Genomic DNA, 12,217 nt, shown 5'->3' with positions numbered 1-12,217 from the left:
AATAATAATAATAATAATGTCTGTAGAGTAGTGGTGCATGCTTGCAGTCCAAGCGCTCTAGGAAGCTAAGGCAGGAGGACAGAAAGTTTGAGCCCAGTCTGGACGATTTAGTAAGCCCTATCTCAAAATTAAATATAGAGGAGTGAGGATGTAGCCAAGTGCTAAGGCATTTGGTTCAGTTTTCAGTCTCCCCAGAAAAGTGCTGTCTGGCATTAAAAGTACACAGATTAACCCAGAGTACATTGCTATGTTTTTCCCTCAGAATCTGGGAACTACAAAGCCAGGTTTGATGATCAGCATGTGATTTTAATGTGGTGTCATTTGTCTTGCTGTAGCCAAACAGATTGACTCCCATTGAGGTCTTTACCATCCTCTGTGCTTACAATTTGTTTTCCTTTAGCTATAATCCATTAAAGATTATGACATTCTCTAATCCCACCTACTCAAAACAGTGAGGCAAGAGGATTGAAAGTTGGAAGCCAGTTTGGGCAAGTTTGACTCCAAAATAAGATTGTAAAAAGGTATGAGGATGTGTAAGGCTCAGGGTTCAATCCCAGCACTAGAAAAATAATGACTACGTTCTCAAGACTTTCTTTTCCTCCGTCATTCACTCACTTGCTCTCTTATATTGATTTTTTTGAGACAGGGTCTTGCTGTGTAGTCCATGTTGGCTTGGAACTCTAGCCCCAGCTGGGGGAGCTGGGATTGCATGCAAGAGCCACCACACCCAGCTCTTAAAGACTTTTCCTGTTCCAATAAGTCATGAATCACATTTACCAGGACTTTAAAGGATAAATATGAATGTAAATTTATGGGAAAATGCACCAAATTCCACTGTCTGGAGTCTGATTTCATATGAAGTTTGGTTTGAAGCTCATTTCCATATTTTGACCTTTGTGTCTAGATTAAAAATGTAGTGAAATGTACCTTTTTTGTTTTAACTTGGGGATTTTATTTGAAAAAATTTTCCAACTTAGAATATTAAGATGTAGTAGCAGCAGTCTTTCAAGATAGTAAATGTATTCATAGTAGACTAATTTGTGAACATCTGATATGAAATGACCAAATACCTGCCTTCATATTGACTTGTAAGCTTTTTTTAAAAATCAGTATTTTTATTTTACTAATCATTTATTTATTTAGAGATAGTCTTGCTTTGTAGTGCAGGCTGGCCTTGAACTCACAATGATCCTCCTGATTGCCTCCCAAGGCCCGGGACTTCAGGCATGTGCCACCAAGCCCAGATGAAATCTGTGCATTTATATTGAGTCATGACTTAATGTTTAAAGCATTAGCTTTACATTATCTGCCGTGTTCATTTTTCCCAGGTGTTTTTGTTGGATTTGGTTTGGTTTTTAGTATGGTGCCAGAGATCAAATCCAGGGCTTCAGGCATTCTAGGAAAGCCCTCTATCAGTGAGCCATATCCCTACTCTGGTTTGTGTTTATTTATTTATTTATTTATTTTTATTTATTTATGTGTGTGTGGCCAGCTCAGCCCACCAGGGGGCGGGGCTGGCTGGCATGTGGTGCTGGGGATTGAACCGCGGTCCCTGTGCTTTGCTAAGCTTGTTCTAAGTAGGTGCTTCAGACCACTGAACCATCTCACCAGCCCCTGTGTTTATTTTTAAAATTGGAGGATCCAAAAATTTTACATTGTTTGTTTTCCATCACTAGCAGTTGAATCTAGGGCCTTCACATTGAGCTACATCCTAAGTCTTTTTTGTTCTTTTCGTCGAGATACAGTCACAGTAAAATGCCCAGACTGGGCTTGAATTGGCAGTCTTCCTGCCTCAGCCTCCAAGAGATGTGAGATTACAGGGGTGCCACTGCACCCATCTCCAGAAGTTTTATGTCATCGAAGTTAAGGTGCCATGAAATTACCCAAGGAATATTTTATTACATTATAAATATTACCGTGAGGCTACTGTCATGAATGTGGATTCAAAGGAAACAGTGTATAGTTCATAAAAGTTCAATGCTGTTATAAAAATTTGTTACAAAAGATTGTGTATTTCAGTGTACTAAGGACCACAATTTTTTCAGTGCCTTAAAATGATAGGTCAGAGGCCAGGGAGATGGCTCAGTGGAATAAGCGCTTCCCCGGCAAGCGCAAGGGCCTGAGTTCAATCCCTGGTTCCGCCAAAAAAAAAATAAATAAAATAAAATGATAGGTTATTTATGTCAGTCATTGAAGATGAGGAAAGAAGTGTTTTTTGTTTTGTTTTTGTGGTACTGGGGATTGAATTCAGGACCTTGCACTTACCAGGCGAGTGCTTATTCTACTGAGCTATCTCCCTGGCCCAAGGAAAGAGTTCTTAAGGGATATATGCATATATATTACAGCTTGTTTTTTGTTTTGTTGTTTGAGACTGTCTCATTATATAATCCAAGCTACTTGAAGTCACTACATAGCCCAGGCTGACCTCAGATCTGTAGCAATCCTCCTGCCTCATCCTCTGGAGTGGTAGAATACAGGCATGCCGACCACACCTGGCTAGATCACATTTTGGGGGTACAGCAATCTTTATACATTAGTTGTGTCCTGATTTGTGTTGGAGACATAGGAAAAGGCAGTTTCCTAGGTGAACATACTACCTCAATTACATGGGAAGGAAGTGAGTGGTTAAGAAAAGTCAGTCGGCCAGGGAGATGTTGGTAACAGGAAGACAAGACCACGTGGGCTTGGAGCTTGGAAAGGATCTCCAGCTGGTATTAGAAACATAAAACTGGCTCTTGTGCCATGCGTCCTGAGAGCTGGGTACCAGAAGGGCAAATAGGTTTCAGAAGATGAAATGCCTTGCTAAGTGCCCTCTGCCGTGCCCCCCACCCCCGCCTCCCAGCACTTATTAATTGCTGTTTCTGCCTTAGAATTGTTTTTGGTTGTTGTCTTTCTGAAGTTTAGCAAAGCAGAGTTGTGGGTCCGTAGTTCGTCTACACAGTCAATTGGTTTCATGTGTGCTGTGGCCACAGGGCCAACCAGCAGTCCAGCAAGCTTGCCAGTGGCCACAAGGGTCCTGGTGAGAAGATACAGCTGCATCCAGTAAGCCCATCACTGCTACTAGGAAAAAAAGGAAAGAAAAAGTGGTGTCACAAGAGTGGGTGACAGCTGTGTCACCTTCAGCTAGGAAGGACAGAACAGCAAGTGAGGAAGCCGCTTGACACCATGACAGATTGGGTTGGGCATTATCTTGTGTTGAATTGTGTAGGGTATTTCCTGTCCTACTCAGTGCCAGGTGTGTACGTCACTCACTGTATGGGAAGATGATTTTCATTCATCACTTTTTACATGTTGAGTTGATGCGCTGAATATTAAAACAGTTAAGGTGTATTCAGCCATAATTTATTATTTGGTTATGGTTTTGCTTCTTTTATTGTTCCTTTGAGACTCACTACACCTTTCCTCCTAGCAGAGGTGAGAGTCCCTCCAGTAGTACTCTGGCCTGATTCTCCAGGCATTTTATGCTGTAATTATTCACTGCTGGGCCTCCCTTACTAATACATACGTGAGGCCAAAAATCCAGTTGTACTTTGTTACCTTTGTACCCGTCTGTCAATATCATGTCTGGCTTATGGGAGTGTTTTGGGAGTATTTGTGGGTGATTGTTAAGTATGTTAATATTTGTGTAAAAAAATGTCCAGACTGGAAAATGTTCTCTTGTTTTCATCTGGGGAAATTGGTTAACAGGGAGCAAGTCACACAAGAGGACTTGGAACTTTCATAAACGTGGGAGGAATGCAGACTCCACGGAGCAGAAATAACTGAGGCGAGCTGATCCCTGAGGCTGTGGCCCGGATGAGTCTGCGTAGGGTTTGTGCCACTCTGGCTCTGCTTTCAGGTTAGCTACGGCTTGCGGCTTTCTGGTTCATTCAGTCATCTGCTCAGTGGATATTTATGGACGGCCTGCTCTAGTACCACTCGTAGTCATCTCCAGTGCTTGCCACAGGTTGTTGACCCCTTGCTGGAGGACGATAATATGCAGTGGGTTTCAAACACGTGTTTGGAAATTAAATGCTTTCCTGTTGCACAGGCTGTGTCTTGTTTCCAGTGTGCTGGAATTAGTCCTTGAAGTTTATATTTTATGACAGGGTAGTTAAATCATGTAAGTGTTTAAAGTTTTGGGACTGTTTGCAGCCCCTTCCTTAGGCTTATTTTCATTTATGTTTCAAAATTTTAATTCTGCCTGGCAATATATTTCTTTTACTTTTTTTTTTTTTTTTTTGTATTTAGGACAAGGGTCTACAGGGGTCACCGCGTAGATCAGACTCATAGTGATCCTCCTGTTTACAGCCTCCCAAGTGCTGGGATTACAGGCGCGGCACCACGCCCAGTCTCAGTCACCATCCAGTTTCAGTGGCTGTCTCAGTGCACACCCAGCACTGGCAGGCTCAAGGATCAAACTCCCAGCCCTTGCGTCTGCCTAAGCAGGTGCTTTAATCCACTGAGCTACTTGGCTGGCCCTTACAGTGTTCTTAAACTGTTGGTGCCATACTGAAATCTCTGCACAAATCTATATGTTAATGTTAAATAGATTATTCCTCATGGTGTTTTTTTGGTTTTTTTTTTTTCAGAGCTGGGGATTGAACTCATACTCTTGCACTTGCCAGGCAAGCACTTATTCTACTGAGCCATCTCCCTGGCCCCATGTAATTATTTTTGATGTTTATCTTAAATATTTACTTTTTGCGTTTAAAAAATGCTTAAATTTACCAGACATGATGGTGCAGGTTTATAATCCTAGCACTCTTGGGGGACTGAGATAAGAAGATCGTGAGTTTGAGCCCAGCCTGGACAATTTAGTGAGACCCAGTCTCAAAAAATAAAGCCCAGTGTGAAGGCCCTGGGTTCAATCTGCAATATAGCCAAAAAGACAAAAAGGGGCTTGTGAAGTCCTAGTGGTTATCTCACTAAACAGCTGTTGGGGTAGGTGTAGCTCCTGCATCAGACCCCAGGTCCAGCTGTTTCCTCTTTGGTGCCTACTAGGGTTGCAGAGGCTTGGCAGCGCGTGCGGGCCAAACTTTCTACTTAGGCATTAAGGACATTGAAAAGAAGCAGGCAGGGATTAGAAGTTGTTACAATGTGTTCCTTGCTTTGTAAGGATGAAATGTATGCCAGGAGCTAGGGATGGTTGGGAAGCAGGTAGTTCTCCTATTTATTGATTATGGTGTTCAGCCTTATTAACTAGTGAGGATTATGAAGCCATCAGTTGTAACTTAAAATGAATATAAGCTGCATTGTGTGTTTATGTGGATATACATAGATGACAGAGGTGGGTCTCATTTTCCTTTTCCTAGGAAAGATGGTGATTAGAACCTCAAGTGAAAGTGGTCATGTCTACCCATGGCATTCCTGTGTAAGGCCAGATCAGTGTCTTCACTCCGATGTCAGACATACTGTGTACCTTCTTGTTCTTCGCTGCTCTGGATCATTTTCTAGAAGCTCTTCAAAAGCCACCTAACTGAAGAGGAGATAGCAAATCTGCTTGCAGACCACTGTTTGCTTATAGAAATTTGTACAAGGTACATACATTGTGTTTTCCAGCAGGGCAGCAGGTGCTGGGGTTTCAAACGCCCTATTAGTTATTTATGTATTTATTTATTTATTTATTTTTGGAGATAGGATCTCCTTGTGTAGTTTAGGCTTGCCTTGAACTTGCAGCAATCTTCCTGCCTCAACCTTCCAAGAGCCACCACACCGGGCTAGTGTATTTTATTTTATTTATTTATTTATTTATTTATTTTGCGGAACCGGGGATTAAACTCAGGCCCTTGTGCTCGCCAGGCAAGCACTTATTCTACTGAGCCATCTCCCCGGCCCTGGGCTAGTGTATTTTAATTTGGCTGTTACATTTTCATCAAAACTAGTCTTACCAGGGATGTAGCTCAGTGGCACCGTGCTTGCCTGACAAGTGCGAGGCCCTGAGGTCAGTTACTAGTACCAAAAAGTAAAAACACCATGGTCTTAATGAGAAATAGCCTTAGGTTTGTGTATTAAGGATATGTACTAGTTCATCGTTTCATCATATACTGCCCCTTTGTAAGTACATTTTTAATGTAAGGTTGGCTTCTACTTACTGGGCCCACATACTCCTATTCAGTTTTTTTTTTTGTATTTTAGGGACGTGTGTGGCTTGTGCAGGGTGGGCAGGGTCTCACTACTAGATCGGACTCGTAGTGGTCCGCATGTTTATAGACTCCCAAGAGCTAGTATTACAGGCATGTGCTGCCATGCCGTCAGTCTGTAAGGTTTCTGCTTCTTTCATTTCTGTCCTAAGAACCTAGATTTAGTATTTCATTTTCATTTAAAGTTGTCTTTTAAGTACTTTAGCAAGATGTAGCCATCATAATGGAAACCCACTTTGTAAACAGTGGCTAATGCCCCAAACATTTAGTAAGCCTTTTGTGGCCCATTCAGGTTGGAATGTAAGGGCTCTGGAATTACTTTCATGTGAATTTGTGGTATTTTTAAATTTCCTGACTCCAGGGCCAGGGAGATGGCTCAGTAGAATAAGTGCTTCCCAGGTAAACACAAGGGTCTGAGTTCAATCCCCAGTTCTGTAAAAAAAGAAAATCATAAACTCCAGAGGCTGCCTCAAGACTAGGCTTTGGAGGGACAACTATACACAAACTAAATTTCCTGACTCTAGGAAGCATACCATTTGTGTTAAAAAAAAAAAAAATTGTGCTGGCCCCTTGCAAATTCTAGTATGGTGAATTGAGAGAAGATTTGCAAGTTATTTCTGGCAGAGATAAAATTTTACTGCTGTTCTTGAAAGAAGTGACTTCTAGGCTTCGTATTTTATTGTAATGAGACTTGACCTCTACTGTCCATACAGCAATGGAAGAGCAGATGATAATACTTTTTTTTTTTTTGCGGAACCGGGTATTGAACTCAGATCCTTGAGTTTGCCAGTCAAACGCTTATCCTACTGAGCCATCTCCCCGGCCCCTAATACTTCTTTATTTTACTTTTTGAGATGGTGTCCTGAAGCCATCCCCCTGGCTCACTCGTGGGTATAATTTATTTAGGTTTTAATTTTATTTATTTATGTGTGTGGCCAGCTCAGCCCACCAGGGGGCGGGGCTGGCTGGCATGTGGTGCTGGGGGATTGAACCGCGGTCCCTGTGCTTTGCTAAGCTTGTTCTAAGTAGGTGCTTTAGACCACTGAGCCATCTCACCAGCCCCTCATGGGTGTAATTTTAAGGGAGGTGTTTTGGAGCTAATACTGAGGCCACTGTCAAGTTTAGTCTCCCACGGATTGTTTCTGTTTTGTTTGTATTTACTTTTTTTTTTTTTTGCCAGTTGAAACTAGCATATAGTCTGTTAAAATTAAAGGTCTGCTGGGTTTTTTTTCCTTCATTTTACTGAAGGAACAAGTCCACTGGGAAGTTAGGCTTATGCTTCTGTTCTTTGTTATCCCATACCTCCATCCCCAGCCAAATTCCTGAAACATCAGGAACTTGCTGTTTATTTATTTATTTATTTATTTATTGGTAATTGGGGATTGAATTCAGGACCTTGGGCTTGCCAGGCAAGACACTTATGATACTGAGCTATATCCATGGCCCCATTATTTTTTATTTTTTGGAACTGGGAATCAAATTCAGGACCTTTGCCAGGCACACATTGTGCCACTGAGCTACATCCCCAGGCCTCCCCTGTTTTCTAAACAAATGAAAATACTGGAGCTGAAGTCAGATGCTCTTACCCCCATGTGGTCCCAGTACCAGCAATATTATTATGATTTGGAACTTACTAGAAATTCAGATTTTTTTGGCCTACCCTAGATCCACTGAGTTTCTGGAGTAGTACTCAGAGATTGCTGTTTTAAGAATCTTCTATCTGGACCCACAAGCATTTATGTATGAGATGGTTATTGCTGGGGACAGGTGCAAAATAATTGGAGGACCATTTTTCCATTTGGGTGGAACTGCTGGTGTTGGCCTTGTTCTTCATGACCTGTCTGATATTGTCACCAGGGGAGGGGGTAGAGCAGTAGAGCTCCTTGTCCAGTCTTAACACTGTTTAGTCACACCACACATATTCCAGTGTGTGTTTATTTGGGATCATGCACTATTCTGCAACAGGGAATAAATAGCGCCTCCCTTTGGCACTAGATTGATTGTAAGGGTTATCCTGAGGGTTGGCAAACTACAGCCCATGAGCCAAATGTAGCTTGCTTCTGCTTTTATGAATAAAGTTTTATCAGAACATAACTGTATCTGCTTGTGTATTACTAAGCTTTTTGTACTACAGTGGCAGAGTTGAGTTGAAAAGATTTATTGTTTGGTTCTTTATAGGAAAGATTTATAAAACCATGGCATAGGCCATAGGAGGTGACAAGTTTAGGAAAACCCATGAAGGAGGTTAAGGAAATAGAAAGTGGGGAGATGGGACTTGAAAAAAAAACAAAAGTAAATGAAGTGAGGCAATTTTAAAGGAGAAAGGATGCAAAGTATGGAGGCCCAGAAAGTTGAAAGTTCTTGAAACAGCAGAACGACTGTGTGGCTGGAGCCAGTGATTGAGACGGGAATGGTATGGAAATGCACTGGGCATTTCAGAGCCAGGGCCAGCACACCCTGCCCTCGGAGTTGTTGGGCAGTGAGGTTTTAAAACCACCTTTCAGGGCTGGTGAGATGGCCCAGTGGTCTAAAGCACCTACTTAGAACAAGCTTAGCAAAGCACAGGGACCGTGGTTCAATCCCCCACCACCACATGCCAGCCAGCCCCACCCCCTGGTGGGCTGAGCTGGCCACACACATAAAATAAATGAATAAATAATAATAATAAAATAAATAAATAAAACCATCTTTCAGAAGCCCCAGTCTGTGGAAGGATCTTTTGGGTAAACAGATGGCAGAGGCTGAAAAGCATCCAGCGTTGCCTCCCAGTCTTCCCTAAGAACACGTCTGTACGCGTGCCCAACCTTCACTTCGCTTTGTCCTCCTCAGCCCCGTGGTATTTCCTGACAGGTGAGGGGCTTGCTGTGAAGCAGATCTCCTTTGGATCTAAAACCTTTGAGCCTAGAAATTGGGTTATGTCTATCAGCAGCTTTCAAACTTAAAGACAGTAGAACACAGCAAGAAATATTGTATATTGTTATCCAGTTATCACATACATATCCATTGAAGCGAAAGTTTTGTGAAATAGTACTTGCCTTTACCTTGAAAACTGCATTCTGTTTTCTGTTTCATTAAAAACAACACTGGTCGTGACCTTCTAGATGTCACATTCTGCTTCCTGATTGTGGCCTGCTAAAGTTCTAGTCCAGAAGTTTGAGTTAAGTGCAAACTGTTGTGATTGGTACTGAGAGTAACCTTGAGAGTTTCTCTCTTGAAGAGGTATATGGAATGGCTGCTACAGAAAAGTCCCAAGTGTGTAAAATTATGGTTGAGACAACACAAAGTATCAAATGAAAATTACTGCCAATTCTATAGTGGTAGCCAGTAGAATGAGGTGGTGTGTGTCAGTGAAGGTGTTTTAAGATGTCATTTAACTTTGAGACTTGAAGAAATACTATTTTGATTTGTTTTGTGTGGTGGTTTTTTTTTTTTTTTTGGAATGGTCTACAGGGTGTTCAGGGTCTCAGTACTAGATTGGACTCGTAGTGATCTGCCTGTTTACAGCCTCCTAAGAGCTGGGATTACAGGTGTATGCCACCACAACCAGTCTCAATGGGCCGACACTGCAGGCCCTGGGGTTGAACCCCTGGCCTTTGCGCCTGCTTGCAGGCACTTTAATCTGCTGAGGTATTTGTCTGGCTCTCTACTTAAAGTTGAGAAGGATTTTTTGGGGTGTGGGTGCTGGCTCAGTCTGCCTTAAGACTTAAGTCTGTCTGGTAAGGCAAGTGGAGCTGGGGATCAACTTAAACAACTGAGCTAACCGGAAGTCCCCCTATTGTGTTTTGTTTTTAAATTATTTTTGCTGTACTGGAGTTTGAACCTAGGGCCTCATACCTGGTAGACGAGTGGTCTACCATCAAGCTGTACCCCAACCCAGAAATAGTTCCCTTTATTGGAAAAGAAGGTTGTCTACCAAGGGAGAAGAACGTGACATGAGGTGGAGTGCAAGCTAAGAAAACAGGTGTGTTGGAGCCAGTGGGTGAGTGGGGAGACGAGTTTCTGAAACAGAAGACTCCTGTATGTGAGTGGAAGAAGCGAGCTGTGTTAGGCAGATTGATTGACTCGCCTAAGGTTCTGACGGGGAAGTGGGACAAGGCTGCATTTGTTCTGACTTCCGGTCTAGTGCTGGAGTCTGTTTTCTCATCTGTAAGAGAGACTACTAATGCCTCTTCAGCCCCTCTCACCCTCAGGGTTGTGGTGGCAATGAAATGCCAGTGCATGGAAGGTTTTCTAAGCTAGATAAAGCACTGCATAAATGTTTTTGTCATGGAAGATAAGATTAAAAGTGGAGTCAGAGCCAGGTAGATAAGTGAAGGATTGTGATGGCCAAGGTGTGGTCAGTCTCATTCTCTTGCCACACAGGTGGTGGGGTGGAAGAAGTGCAGTGCAGGTGCTTGCCCAGCATGCACAAGGCCCTGGGTTAACTAACACAGTCCCTCTGGGAACCACTAGTGGTACTTTCATGACTGGCCCATCAGTCAGGTGGCGAGCACCACCATACTACAAGTGGATCTGTAGTCACTTTGTATGTCTTTTTAATAAAATTAATAAGTTTGTGAGTGGACTGAACCTAGTTAGTTGCTTGAATTTGGAAAATTACTGCCCAAGTCCACTGAGCTATCTCCCCGGCCCTATAGCAGTACAATTTATCATAGTTAAATTTTGGAAGCAGCCCAAATGCCCACCAATAGGAATGGGTAAAAAAGACCTGATTTTTTTTTTTTTTTTTACTCAATGGAGTGTTACTCAGCTCTGTGTGTGTGTGTGTGTGTGTGTGATAAACTTGAGGCTTTTATAGGTAAATGGGCGCAGCTAGGGACCGTACTGGTAAGTGAAGTAAATCAGATCTACATATACAAACATTGCATTGTCTCACTAGTGTAAGAGCCTGAAAGAGTAAAATCTGAAATATATGGTATTTATTTCATTAAGTCAGAGCCCCCAGCAGCAAGGTGTACCTTATGTCTATTTGAATGTGTGTTTTGTGTTTTGTTTTGAAGTTTTAAGCAGAGAATGGAAAGTGGTGTGATTTAGAAGTCAGCGTGGTGGTGTGTGATGAATAGGTTAGGAGGGCCTGTGGCAGGGAGACTGGTCAGAGGCTTTTTGCTCAGATGAGCTTGAAAGAGAAAGACCTGATTTAGTCAGTGGCAGTAGGAATAGAAAGGGGGAAAAATGACTTAGGATAAAGTCTTACTGCAAGATAACTAGAATGAAATATAATTATAGGACAATAAGCCAGGTTGCTGGAAAAATAGCAGATTCTCCTAATAAAGATTCAAAGGAACAGGAAAAAAAAAGTGATTTTCAACTTTTGACATTTTTAAATTTAAGGTGACAGTAGTCCATTAGATAAAAATTCAGGCAACATCACACCGGAACTTAGGAGAGGTCTGGGTTAGAGATAAGCATTTTACCCTGGGAAGCTGAGACAGAGGCCAGCTCAGGCACCCCCTTGTCCCTAAAGACTGGGGACCACCTATTTTTAAAGAAGGAAGCAGAGAGATGGGAGAAGTTGGGTTCACATTTAGGAGCAGGGGACAGAAAAGGAGTCCAGGTACAGGTGTGACTTCTGAGAACCAGGGCTTGGCATTGGGGCCTCCTTTCACAGCACTCGTGCAAGGCTCGGCTGACTTGCTCGTTTCTTTAAGTGTAGGCTTCCTGGGAGTGGGGCTGGAGGGTGGAGCAGAGGCAGGGGGTGGAGGGACTGATAGTAACCGAGCATCTGCCCTGTGAATAGGCATATTCGCTGAGTGCCGTGTGCCCCACACTGTGCTCAGCATTTCACATGTGCCAGCTTATTGAATCCTCTTACCAGGCCTCTGAAATATCTGTTGTGGTCTCAGTTTTAATTGGTAGACTAAGACACTAAGTACCTGCTCAAGGTGACACAGTATGTGATAGGTATGGAATTCAGAGCCAGTCTTGGGTTCGCAGTACTAAGGTTCCTATAGCAGGGACATATTAAAGGACACACCAGAATTTGAAAACAACGCAGTGGAACATACTATGTTACAAATTCGGAAGTTAAGAGATTATTTGTTCTAGGGGCTGGTGAGATGGCTCAGTGGTCTAAAGCACCTACTTAGAACAAGCTT

This window comes from Octodon degus, unplaced genomic scaffold (assembly GCF_000260255.1).
Source record: "Octodon degus isolate 3935 unplaced genomic scaffold, OctDeg1.0 scaffold00162, whole genome shotgun sequence".
NCBI classification, from domain to species: Eukaryota; Metazoa; Chordata; class Mammalia; order Rodentia; family Octodontidae; genus Octodon; species Octodon degus.
This window is presented reverse-complemented; position numbering follows the sequence as displayed.